The sequence below is a fragment of the Lathamus discolor genome, chromosome 5, assembly GCF_037157495.1.
Source record: "Lathamus discolor isolate bLatDis1 chromosome 5, bLatDis1.hap1, whole genome shotgun sequence".
NCBI classification, from domain to species: domain Eukaryota; kingdom Metazoa; phylum Chordata; class Aves; order Psittaciformes; family Psittacidae; genus Lathamus; species Lathamus discolor.
In genome coordinates, this window is record NC_088888.1 from 111,101,250 (window position 1) to 111,113,267 (window position 12,018).

Below are 12,018 nucleotides of genomic sequence, written 5' to 3' on the forward strand. Positions count from 1 at the left end.
GGAGCCTTACAGCAAGCACTGAAGGGGGGCCCGGTGCACCCCAGGAGCAGGGAGGTGTTGCTGTGCCCCGGGGGTGTGGCGGTGCCCCGTGACCCGGCCGCCTCTTGCACCATTCTCCTCCTTCCTGCCTCGGGTTCTTCCGCGGTGCCGGGGCGGCCCCCCCTGACCCATGGTTCTGGTGGGGGGCCCTGCAGCGGGCGGCCCGCCAGCTCCCCCCAGGTAGGAGCGGGACCAGCCGGAACACGGCTGCCTTGGGCTCCCTGCCCAGATTCCTGACCGATCCCAAGGCCTGCCCCGACCCGCCCGCGGGACCGAGGTGGGGAAGGTGAGCTGAGGGGTCCCGGGCCTTCCTCACCTCCTGCCTCCTCGTCCCGGCGTCGGGGGCACCCACAGCGAGCCCTTTCCGGAAGCAGGCACCGGGGAGGAGTGGTTTCAGCACCGGTACCAACCCGTGGGACACGCACCCATCGGGGCACCCTCCCCACCGGCAGCGCAGGAGCGGGGCTGGCCCGAAGGGACAACGGTGACTCCGGTGCCCTCGCCAAGGTGAGAGCCTCTGCCCGCTCTAGAGGGGACGCTTGGGTGCTGGGGAGATGGAGGAGAGCCGAGGAGAGGGTGCAGGAAAGGGGCAGCGGGCCCATGGTGTGTTGCTGCCGCCGGGCCGTTTGGGGCACCGTGGCCGGGTGCCGGGAGGTGCCCGGGCTCTGCTGTCTCCTGCCGGCGTCGGTGTTTGCCCAGCGGCGGGGCGGTTCCTGCCTGCGCTCACCGGCACCGTGCCCGGGGGCACATGGGGGGCAGCCGGAGCCGGGAGCGCTGCAGCCCAGGGGGTGATGCAGGAGCCCTGTGCTGGGGTTCGGTGCAGCCGGGGGTGCATGGTCCCAGCGGGACACGCTGCTTCCGCTAACACAGCCCTGGCTGGGTAACTGCCCCACATCTCCCGGCTGGAAAGGGCGGCCCCGCTGCCAGGTCCCGCGGGACAAGGAGATCCAGGGGATGTCTGACCCTATGGGCATGGACTGGAATGGATTTGGGGGTCTTGGAGGTGCTGTGTGGGGCTCAGACTGTCCCAGGAGGTGATGAGGAGCTGGTGACATGCAGCACCCAGGGAAGGACGGATGTGTGCCCTGGGACTGCACTGGATGAGGCACTGGCGATAGGGGCAAGGAGGTGGGGAGAGGTCAGTGCTGGTGGCTGGGCCTGAGCATGGGGTGTCTGGAGGCTTCATAGGCAAGGCAGTGCTGCAAGAGGGTGTCCTCTACCTCTGTCTGGGCCCAGCACAAGGACAAGGTGGCCATTGGAGCCCCCAGATCTGTTGGGTAAGGGACAGCCTTACAGTGTCCCACTGCATCCATCACATACCCCTCCTCTGAGCTGGAAGAAGCCCGAGGAAGGCATGACATTGGGGCTTGCCAGAGTACAGGAACACCCCAGGAACAGCCCTGTCCCCACCATCACTCCTGCTGGCATCAGCAGCATGGCGAAGGCCAGGGGGATGCTGTGAGTTCACCTCTGTGGTGCTGTAATGAGAGATCCTCATAGCCAGAGCCAAAACCAGGCACTTGCGAGTTTCCTGGTGCCGGGCAGGGAACGGCAGCATCGGGATGCAGATCATCCTTCGGGTTGGAGTCTGCAGCCCTGGTTTATAGCTCACAGCCTTGTCTGTAAGGGCATAGGTGAGAGTCAGAGCGGCACGAGCTGCAAGGGACCTGGCTGTGTATGTGCCTGGGGAGCAGTGGAGAGCAGGGGACGAGTGGGGCAGCAGGCGGTGGCAGTAGCTGCAGGGGACAGGGGCTGCACAGCATCTCAAAGGATAGGCAGGGATGCACACGCGGTGCAGGGTGGTGATGTGCATGGGAAGCACACCCTCACCTTTGTCAGTGGTGCTTTGCACACACTAGTGAGACACATGCGTGTGCAAGGGTCTGGTGCACAGGGCCACAAGTGCCACTGTCCCCAGGCTCTGCGTTTCCATGCCTTCGTGCTCAGCTAATATTAATGTTCAGCATAAAGGCTCTTCCAGGCGCTGGGGGCTGGGAAAGCGGTGTCTGAATCATTTTGCTTTTTCCCTGGCAGAGTTATTACTCATGAGGGGTAGACGGAGCTGGGAACCTTTCGTGCAAAGCCTTGCTTGTGTTTCACATTGCAGTGGTGGCAGACCTCATGTGATACCCACGTCTCCTCCACCGAGGCATCCTGGCACGCAGCAGGGGTATAACCTGGGATGCCTGACACAAAAAACTCAGGGAGACCTTTCCCTGGGCAGCCACAGGGGTAAATCAGGCTTTTCCTGTGGAAAATCCTCCCGAGGGGTGGCAACCCCTCTGCCATGGCTGTGTTTTCCCCTGGGATGGAGCATGGAGGGAGAGGGCCGGTGGCTGTGGTGGCATTGCAGTGAGGCCACCCGGCTCCGTTTGGGGAAGCGGTTTCAAAGAGGGAACAGGAACAGGACGACGCGTTGGAGTGCAGCTCCCGTCAGCCCCCGGGGAAACCTCGCAGGGCTCGGCTGGACTTTCTGTTTCGGAGCGGTTTGCTGTGCTTGTGCTAACGAATAGTTTCAACAGAACTTAGGTTACCACAGGGAAAAACCCAGCAGCCACGTCCCGGGTGGAGGGAAGCTTCTCCCTGGTTACCACTACCAGTAAGGCAGGTTAGCTGGTGCACTGGGCTGAACTGGGATGGCCCCACTGTGCAGGAAGGTGCTGTGCAGGGAAGGAAGTGCTGCAGGTTCACATGCGCCTGGAAGGCCCAGCGTGTGTGAGCAAAGAGCTGCCTGACAGCATGAGCAGGGTTCAGGGTGTGTTATTTCATCCCCAGAAGTGTTGCGTTGCTGCTCAGAGCAGAGAATTGCACGGTGATGCCCTGCAATGGGGACAGGTGGTGATGTCCATGCAGGTTTTCAGCATCTTGGCCCTGTTTGTTGATGGAGGAGAGCTCTGCCTGTTCCCTGCTCATGTCCCTGCCTGGCACAGAGTCCTGGTACTGGTTCTGCTGGCTCCCAGCCCCACCACCCAGCCTCAGCCCAAGCACTGCCATGGGCAGGAGCTTGCCATGGGCAACCTGACCATGGTCTTGCATCCTAAACTGTCTCCAGCAAGTTTTTGGGGTGCTTTGCCTCTGAACCTTGTGCAAGCTGCTACACAGTGGGCTACACTGCACATCCATCCACACCGCACGTCCATCCACGCCGCACGTCCAGCCACACTGCACGTCCAGCCACACTGCACGTTCAGCCACACTGTACATCCAGCCATGCTGCACGTCCAGCCATGCTGCGCATCCAGCCACATTGCACAGCCAGCCACATTGCACATCCAGCCATGCTGCACATCCAGCCACATTGCACATCCAGCCACATTGCACATCCAGCCACGCTGCACGTCCAGCCATGCTGCGCATCCAGCCACATTGCACAGCCAGCCACATTGCACATCCAGCCATGCTGCACATCCAGCCACATTGCACATCCAGCCACATTGCACATCCAGCCACGCTGCACGTCCAGCCATGCTGCGCATCCAGCCACATTGCACAGCCAGCCACATTGCACATCCAGCCATGCTGCACGTCCAGCCATGCTGCACATCCAGCCACACTGCACATCCAGCCACGCTGCACATCCAGCCATGCTGCACGTCCAGCCATGCTGCACATCCAGCCACACTGCGCATCCAGCCACGCTGCACATCCAGCCACATTGCACATCCAGCCATGCTGCACATCCAGCCACACTGCACATCCAGCCACATTGCACATCCAGCCATGCTGCACATCCAGCCACATTGCACATCCAGCCACACTACATGACCAGTCACACTGCATGACCAGCCATGCAGCATACCTGACCGCACTGCACACCATGCCATGCTGCACACCATTCCACACTGCACACCCTGTTGCCCCTGCCCAGCTATACCCCTCGCAGGCGTCTGTGAAGAAAATCTTCTCTTCCCTTCACAGTGCTCAGCCCCACAGAGGCTTTTCCTTCCCCCCTCTCTGTACAGCACTTGCTGAGTTAGAGCTGGGGGAGAGCTGGTTGGGGCCAAGCTGGGGCTCCCCTCTCTGCTCTGACCCACAGTGGGGCAGAAGAGGGGAGGAAGGGGGATTGCCTTCACCTCCCTCTGCCGCTACAGCCAGAGGCAAAATACCTGCCTGGGTTGCCAGGATCTGGCCTGTCCCTATGGGGCCGTGCTGGGGCCACTTCCAGCCGACTGGGAATTTCCACCTGGCAGAACCCGGGGCATTTTACTGTCTGGTTTTATCTGTGAAGGCTGAAGCACAAAGGGATTTCAGATGGGAAATCCCCCACCATCCCCGAACCTTCCACTTGCAGAGATAGCCTAGGATGCTGAACCAGCTCCAGCAGTGAGAGCATCACTGCGCTGGCCCTGCGCTGAGATGGGTGCAGTGAAATGCATTCCTGGGACCTGCTGCCCTGGTCCAATTCAAAAGAAAACCTCGAGGTCAAAAACCAGGGACCTCCTGGTGAAACCAAATCGGAAATCAACCAATTTGGGTGAATTAGTGCGGAATAAATGTCCCATTTTGGCTTGAGCTGGTTCTCCTGCGGCTCATGCCAGGCAGGCAGAGGGTTGAAGGTACCTCAGAGAGTCGTCTGCCTTATTTTGTTATTTAAATTACATTTAAAAGGTTTATCTTTATGAGAAAAAGGCTGAAAACTTTGCAAAAGGTGAAAAAGTTCCAGTTTGGTGGGGAAGGCTCGTGTGAGGCTGTGCAGCAGTGCTAGGAATGACTAATGAGCAAGAACATAAAATGCCCCATCCCTGGCAGTGTTCAAGGCCAGGCTGGACGGGGCTTGGAGCAGCCTGGTCTAGTGGAAGGTGTCCCTGCCCATGGCAGGGGTTGGAACTGGATGAGCTTTAAGGTCCCTTCCAGCCCAAAACGTTCTCTGATGGGTGGCCCCAGAGCTGCTAATGCATCTACCAAGCATAATAGCGGAGCTTGGCAGTTTGGAAAGGGAATTGAATTACAAAGCAGGGCTCAGGGGTGACTTCCAAGCTGATGCTTGGTTACGTTTCACCTGCAGAAGTCATCACAGTGCGGTGTGAGCCCAGACGAGGGCTCTTTTCCAGGCTGTGGAGAAGTGGCTGGAGCTTGAAATTCCTTTTTGGTGCAGGGAAAGCACTGCAGGAGCTGCAGTTTGCACCCTCCCTGGAAATTTCTGCTGGAAAAAACCACAGCCTAGCCCGGAGTTTTGGGGGAGATGAGTTTGCTTCATGAAGCTGAGGTGAATTTAAGTGGAATTAGTGTAAGCACCCAGGAGCAGTCCCCTGCCTGCAGAGGGACCCTGATGGGCACCTCAGTTCGGTGATGATGGGCACTTCACTTCGGTGATGCTGGCCACATGCCACTGCACACCCTGATGCCAGCTCCATCCCAGCCTCACTCATTGGGCAGTTCCGCCCCAGACCCTCTCTTTTCCTTTTCCTCCTCCTTCCCAAAGGGAAGCAGGAGCAGCAACTCCTGCCGTTCCCATGGGTTGCTTGGCGACTGGGATGCTTAGCGACCAGGACCCACCAGCACGCTTCTCGCCAGGCCAGAAATGATGCTGCAAGCTCTCGCCTGCTCCGCTTCCTTCTCCTGCAGAAAGCTTACTGGGAAATACAGTCCCCCTGTTCCTGGGAAGCTGTTTCCCTTCCCCAAAGAGAAACTTTGTTTGCTCTTCATGGGTTGTTTTAGCCTGACAGTGTTGTGTGAGTTTGGGTGGTTTGGTTTGATGGGGAAGTTTGAAGCTCTGAGCCCACACCAGCTCCTTGCCCTGGGGATGCTGCCTCAGCCCCATCCATCCTCCTGCATCATCCCAGTGCCAGAAGAATCTCTAGCATCCCCCCTACAGCTACCCTCAAGTGCTTCCAGAGCCTCCCAGGCCTGATGTGGGGAGCTGTTGGCACATTTGACCCTTTTGCCTTATGCTTCAGTTGCATTGTTCTTGCCTGGAATAGGGTTGGATCCATTTCTGGTGGTGGATGTACATGGGAAAACCCAAGCACCAAGTGGTAATTACATTATGACTTGTAAGAATGAATGGGAACCCCAGGATGAGCCCTGTGATGTAGGATTGTAGCACTTCTGTGGGGCTGTGGGACTTTGGTCCCTTCCTAAGACGGGCTGGAATCCAGATCTCAGAGCTGGTCTGTGGTCGGTTTTGTGTCTGGCAGCTGCAGGCAGTGGGCAGGGGAATATAAAACACAGTTTGCTGGCTCAGTTGTGAGTTGTGTCTCTTGTGCCGTTACAGATGCGGGATTTAGGGTGAAACCCTCTTCTTGCAAAGCCTGGGGCTGTGTCTTTTCGCACTGCTCCCAGTTGGAGCAGCTCAGATGCGCAGGCAGTTCTGGCACGTCTCCATCAGGGTGCAGACCAGAAGGGACTGTTGTAGCAAACCTTGCATCTGAAACCGGAGGGGGGGGGGGGGCGGAGATTCTGTTCCCCACGCTGCAGCCATGGGGCACATCAAATGCTGTGGGGCGGCTGCTGGGCTCTGTTGCCGGGGGAGGAGGTGTCTGGGAGCAGTTAGCAGGAGCTCAGGGGGGATATTTTGCCTTCAGGACCAGGCACTGTGTTATCCATGTCCAAAACGTGTGGGGCTGGGGGTTGGTGCACCCTGATGGGAAGCCTTGCACCAGCATCCCAGTGCCTCCGGGACCCGCTTTGCCAGCAGCATGCTGTCCCCATCTCCTGGTGAGCTGTTCCTCCCCAGATGGTCCTGCCTCGTCCCATCCCCGGCTCCAGATAAACAGTGCTGCTCTGTGCTGGGAACATGGAGATCTTTCCCCCGTGCCTGAGTCACCCCCTCCCTCTGAGCTGTGTGCGTGGGCTTTGACGGCAGCTCTCCGGGTGTTATTTTGAATTCCCGGGATCGACTCACTGGCTGTTGGGGTGCAGGCCGCTGTCGCAGTGTTGGGAGATGGGATATGGGGGGGCAATGGGATGTGAGGCCATGTCCAGCCTTGCACCCAAACCCAACCACACGGAGGTTTTCCCAGTCTGAAAAGGGGGGTGCCTGCCTGGGGGGGGGCAACCCCCCTGTTGTGGCAATATGGATGTCCGATGGGCAGGAATGTGATGGGACCTGAGGAGGGCTGGGGTGCTTGTTGTCCACTGGGGGTGGTTTTGGCCCCTGTCAGGAGATGCTGCTAAGGGGGGGGGGGGGGGGGGGAGGGATGTTTTGGGGTCCCTTAGCAGAGGGCACAGCACCTCTGTACCTGCTCCAACCCCCCATGAGGCAGCTCCATCCGGAGCCTGTGTCACTTCCTTTGCTTTGCAAACACACATCACGTGAGGAGCCCTTGTCCCGCAGCCTGCCCCAGTGCTGCCTGCTCTGGGCCGGGAACTGGGGCAGTGGGAATGTCCCTGTGCCCCCCAGGCAGCTCCCACTGCTGGACCCCGTGCCCTGCTGCCGTCCTCACATCCCCTGAAGTCACAGAGTGGCAGAATCACAGAATGGTTTAAATTGGAAGGGACCTCAAAGCTCATCCAGTTCCAACCCCTGCCATGGGCAGGGACACCTTCCACTAGACCAGGTTGCTCCAAGCCCCGTCCAACCTGGCCTTGAACACTGCCAGGGATGGGGCAGCCACAGCTTCTCTGGGCACCCTGTGCCAGGGCCTCACCACCCTCACAGGGAACAACTTCTGCCTAAGAGCTCATCTCCATCTCCCCTCTGTCAGGTTAAAGCCATTCCCCCTTGTCCTGTCCCTACAGGCCCTGTCAAAAGCCCCTCTCCAGGTTTCCTGTAGCTCCTTTAGGCACTGGAAGCTGCTCTAAGGTCTCCCCTGAGCCTTCTCTTCTCCAGGCTGAACAAGCCCAGCTCTCTCAGCCTGTCTCCATAGCAGAGGTGCTCCAGCCCTCGGAGCATCTTTGTGGCCTCCTCTGGACTCCACATCCTTCTTATGTTAGAGACAGATGCTCCAAGTGCCAGTATGGAGGGAGGACAGCAATGGGATGTGCAAGGGAGCGGGGCTGGGGTCGAGCAGGCTGTGGCATGGCAAGCAGGGCAGTGTCATTACACCCATGGCGGTTTCATGTCTGGCTCAAGCTCAGCTCCCTGCCACTGCAGAGGTCCCGGCAGCACCCTGAGGCCACATGCTGCATTTTTGTGTTGTCAGCCAGGGTCTGCAGCAGGGAGGGAAAAACCTGCTCCCCCTGCCCGCTGGGGACAGGGCTGAAATGATGGATGGGACCTGGGCACGGCAGGTTTGGGGTGAATGAAGGGGAATGAGACACAATTCTGTGAGCGTGGTGGACCATGGCAGCGATCTCTTGGAGAGACCCCATCCCTGCTCCTAGTAATGTGGTGGAAACTCCCCGGTTTCAGTGCTGAAGCAGGGCTGGAGCTTGGTGCTGTAGGTGCCAAACATGGTGAGAGCGTTTCTGTTACTCTGGGAACCTGAGCAATAAAGTAATGAGTCATTTAAATACCTGCATAGATAGGGAAGGGCCTGCTGTGCCCTGCCTTAGCTGTCGCCTGCCATTGAGGAATGCTGCTTCCTGGGGTGACTCAGGCTGGGCTGGAGTCCCCATGACAGGGTTGCTCCTGGGGGTGTGTTTTCCTTGCATGGAGCCTGGATCCATCTTGGTGGCTGCGAAAGAAGGGGCAGCACGGTTTGGAGTGGGAAGTGCCAGGTCCTCGTATGAGAGGTGATAGCCCCCATGGGCTGATCTGGCAGCTGAGACCCTCCTGGGTGCTCAGGGTAAGTTTCAGGTCACCCCATCCCGTGCTCCCTGCATGTCCTTGGGATGGCTTCCCCTCGGCACAGCCGCTTCGGGGTTGTGCTTTGCTCGGTGGGAGCCGAAGGGGATGTGAGATGGCAGCTCCGGCTGCTGCCTGCATCCAGCGCCCTGCTGGGACCACCCAGCCTGGGGTCCCAGCCTGCTGGGTGCTACGCAGATGCCTCTGCGCGCACTTGTCGGCCGCAGCAGGAAGCGCCCGCTCCATCAGCGCGGGCTCGGCGTGGGCGCGCACACCTCGCCGTGAGCGCTGCCTTTCCTCCCGCTCCCCGTCCCCTGTGTGCCATGGGGTGCGATGGTGGGCCCGAGACCCTCGCCTCGGGGGTCCAAAGGCACCAAACTCTTCCAAGAGCATGGGAGCGACCGGAAAAACTTCCTGGTCCAGGGCTGTGCCGGGGCGCGGGATGGGAGGTGGTTCTGAGCAGCCATGGGGACCTTTTGGGGTGTCACCTGCAATGGAGGGTGCTGGGGGTGATACAGAGGCTGTGGAAGGGGCTGGTGGTGGTGGTGGCATCAGTGCAAGCTCTCGGTTTTGTTTCGCGGGCTCCTCCATCCCCATGTGCCTGGCTGGGGCTGTGCCACGCATCCAACAGGACTGTGCCTGCTGGGGACAGAGACAGGGTCCTGTGGGAAGCATCCCCATGCCAGAGGGGAGGTGAGTGGGCAGAGGGTGGAGGTACAAGGGGCTCAGGTTGTGGCCGTGGCCTCTTCTCCAGCCCCAAAGCTGAGAGGCAGAGTATGGCCAGGTCTATATGGGACACATGTCCCCTCCAGCCAAATGGCATAACGATATGCCCCCAGGCGCTGTGCAGCCACGGTGCAGGCGCTGCCTTTACTGCATTCCTGGCTTTATTTGGAATGGGCATTTTGTCACATGGAGGAACTACAAGGCTGGGGGGTGCTCGGCTGGAGGGATGGAGCCATCCCCCGTTATCCGTGCTGGGCTTGAGGGGACATTGAGACACAGGACATGCCCTTGCTTATGCCAGCTGCCTCCTGCCCTGTCTGTCTCTGACTGTGATGGTCAGGGATGCTCCCTGCAGGATGCTCCCTGCATCCCACTCATCAGGGTAGGGACACACAGGGGACATCCATCCCTTGTCCTGGCCCCGTGGGCTCACCGAGCTTATGCGGGGACGCGTTGTGGGAATGGGGCTGGAGGAAGAAAGCAGAAAGTGAGAAAAAAGAGACAAAACAAAATACTTCTGGTCTGTGTGCCCCAGCACACTTGTGAAGGCAGCCACTGCCCCGCTCCGCTGAGACCTGGGCTCCCCCCACCCAGGGGCTGGCTTGGGCCATCATCCCACTTCACCGACCCCAGGATGGCCCCTCTGAAACCCAGAGGATGCAGGGTTCATTTCTGAGCTATTTAGCAGAAATGCCTTTATTTGAGGTATTTCTGGGAGGAGAAGCTCTTTGGGTTCTGCCTCTGCTGCAGAGCAGCGGGAGCTGCAGAAAAGCCTGAAGGGAGGCGTTTCGGTGCGTGCTGCTGAGCTGGGATGGGGGAGTTGCTGGCTTTGCTGATCCTGTTGCTGGTTGAGCCTTGTTGAACTGGAAACACTTGTCTAGCACACTGCAGTGCTGGACAGCCGCAATGTGGATGCAGTCCGTGGGCTGGCGTCACTCAGGGATGGAGCATCCTTGACGTTGCTTGCAGGGATGGCCTCATCTTCACCAGCATGGCTGATGACAGGATGGGGAGAGGGGGTGCTCTGGTCATCCCCACTTCAGCCAGCCCTTGCAGCCTGCACGAGAATTAGTCTTGGGAAGAAAGAGCATCAGCAGAGAGCTGACCACCGAGGTGTTCTGCGAAGGATGTGGGTTGCTGCACATTCCTGCCTGTGCAGGCTGAGACACTGCTGTGAAACAAACCCCCAAACCAAGTGTGAGATGCATACGCATTCACTTGCTTGTGACCATTGGTGTGGCTGGACTTGCTGCTGGCCTGAGTCTTGCTCTGGTCCAGGGTTAACATCCCAGCATCCTGTTACTGTCGTAGCGATGCTCCATCGCAGTCATGGAGATGCAGAGCTTCATTCCCTGTTCCCTCAGAGAAACCTGGAAAACAAAGTCTGCACCATCCACATGTTGCACCGCTGCCAGCAAACCCCTTCGTACAGACCTGAAGGTGCCAGGCTACACCACGCTTATTTTTAGGGCAGTGACTCAGGAGAGTTGCTTTAAAAAGCCAAAGCTCGCGGGAGGCAGCACACAGCACCCCGTGAGCGTGCAGGATTGTACCGGGCTGTAATTACAGTGGAGCTGCCTCTAAGCACTGTGCAAATGATGGTGCAAATCCAGTGAGGAGGGGAAATGGGGGAATGGGGAGAGAAAACCTCAGTGGCCATGCTGGGGAAGGGTTCCTGCCAGTAGCTCCTTGCTGCATGTTTTTCTTGCCATCTCCCACTTGGTTTTGTAGATGTCCAGTGCCAAGGCAGGTGGCAGCGAGGTTGGGCTGGGTTGTCCTGGGTGAGGTGAAGGATGCTCTGATCCTGTTTGACTGTTGGTCAATGAGAAGCTCCCCATGACCCAGCAGTGTGCGCCTGAGCTTAGAAACTGTGTCCTGGGCTGCATCACCAGCAGCGTGACCAGCAGGTCGAGGGAGGGGATTCTCCCCCTCTGCTCCACTCTGGTAAGACCCCCCCCAGGCCTGTGTCCAGCTCTGGGACAACAACATAAGAAGGGCATGGAGCTGTTGGAGTGAGTCCAGAGGAGGCTGTGAAGATGCTCCAAGGGCTGGAGCACCTCTGCTATGGAGACAGGCTGAGAGAGCTGGGCTTGTTCAGCCTGGAGAAGTCTCCTTAAGGGGAGACCTTAGAGCAGCTTCCAGTGCCTAAAGGGGCTGACAAGAAATCTGGAGAGGGGCTTTTGACAAGGGCCTGTAGGGACAGGACAGGGGGGAATGGCTTTCAGCTGCCTCCAGCCCTGCCAGGAATCCCCGTGCCATGCTGAGACATTTCCGTGTGGCAGACCTGGCGTGACACACGAGAGCTGCAACGCTCCGGTTTGCAAACAGCTTCTCAGCTGTTTAATCAGTAACCCAAAGCCCGAGCTCAGGTGGGGCTCCAGCTGAGGAGCACCCTAACGGGTGAACTTCCACCTTTCTTGTGGGTTTCATGCCCCAGAAAGATCACTTTGGAGCAGCTCTTTGCAGACCTGGATCCATCCCATGCACCTGTCTGCGCTGGCTGGCTTTCACTCCCTGCAGAGCCCTGTGCATTCCCAGGAAGCTGGGCTGAGACAAGCTCCTTTCCTCTTTGGGGTTATGCGAGC

At 58.8% G+C, this 12,018-nt stretch overlaps 1 protein-coding gene across 7 annotated transcripts in view; it reads left to right on the top strand.

Annotated features, from left to right (window-relative positions):
• PTK2B (protein tyrosine kinase 2 beta) overlaps positions 1 to 12,018 on the top strand; it is a 27,054-nt gene continuing 15,036 nt past the window's right edge. For 2 of the 7 annotated variants that reach the window (XM_065681949.1, XM_065681950.1), the window contains exon 1: positions 2 to 546. The gene's annotated coding sequence lies outside the window, so the exon portion shown is untranslated. Of the gene's footprint in view, positions 547 to 12,018 lie in introns of all 7 variants that reach the window. The other 5 variants (XM_065681946.1, XM_065681947.1, XM_065681948.1 and 2 more) reach the window with 5 other exon arrangements.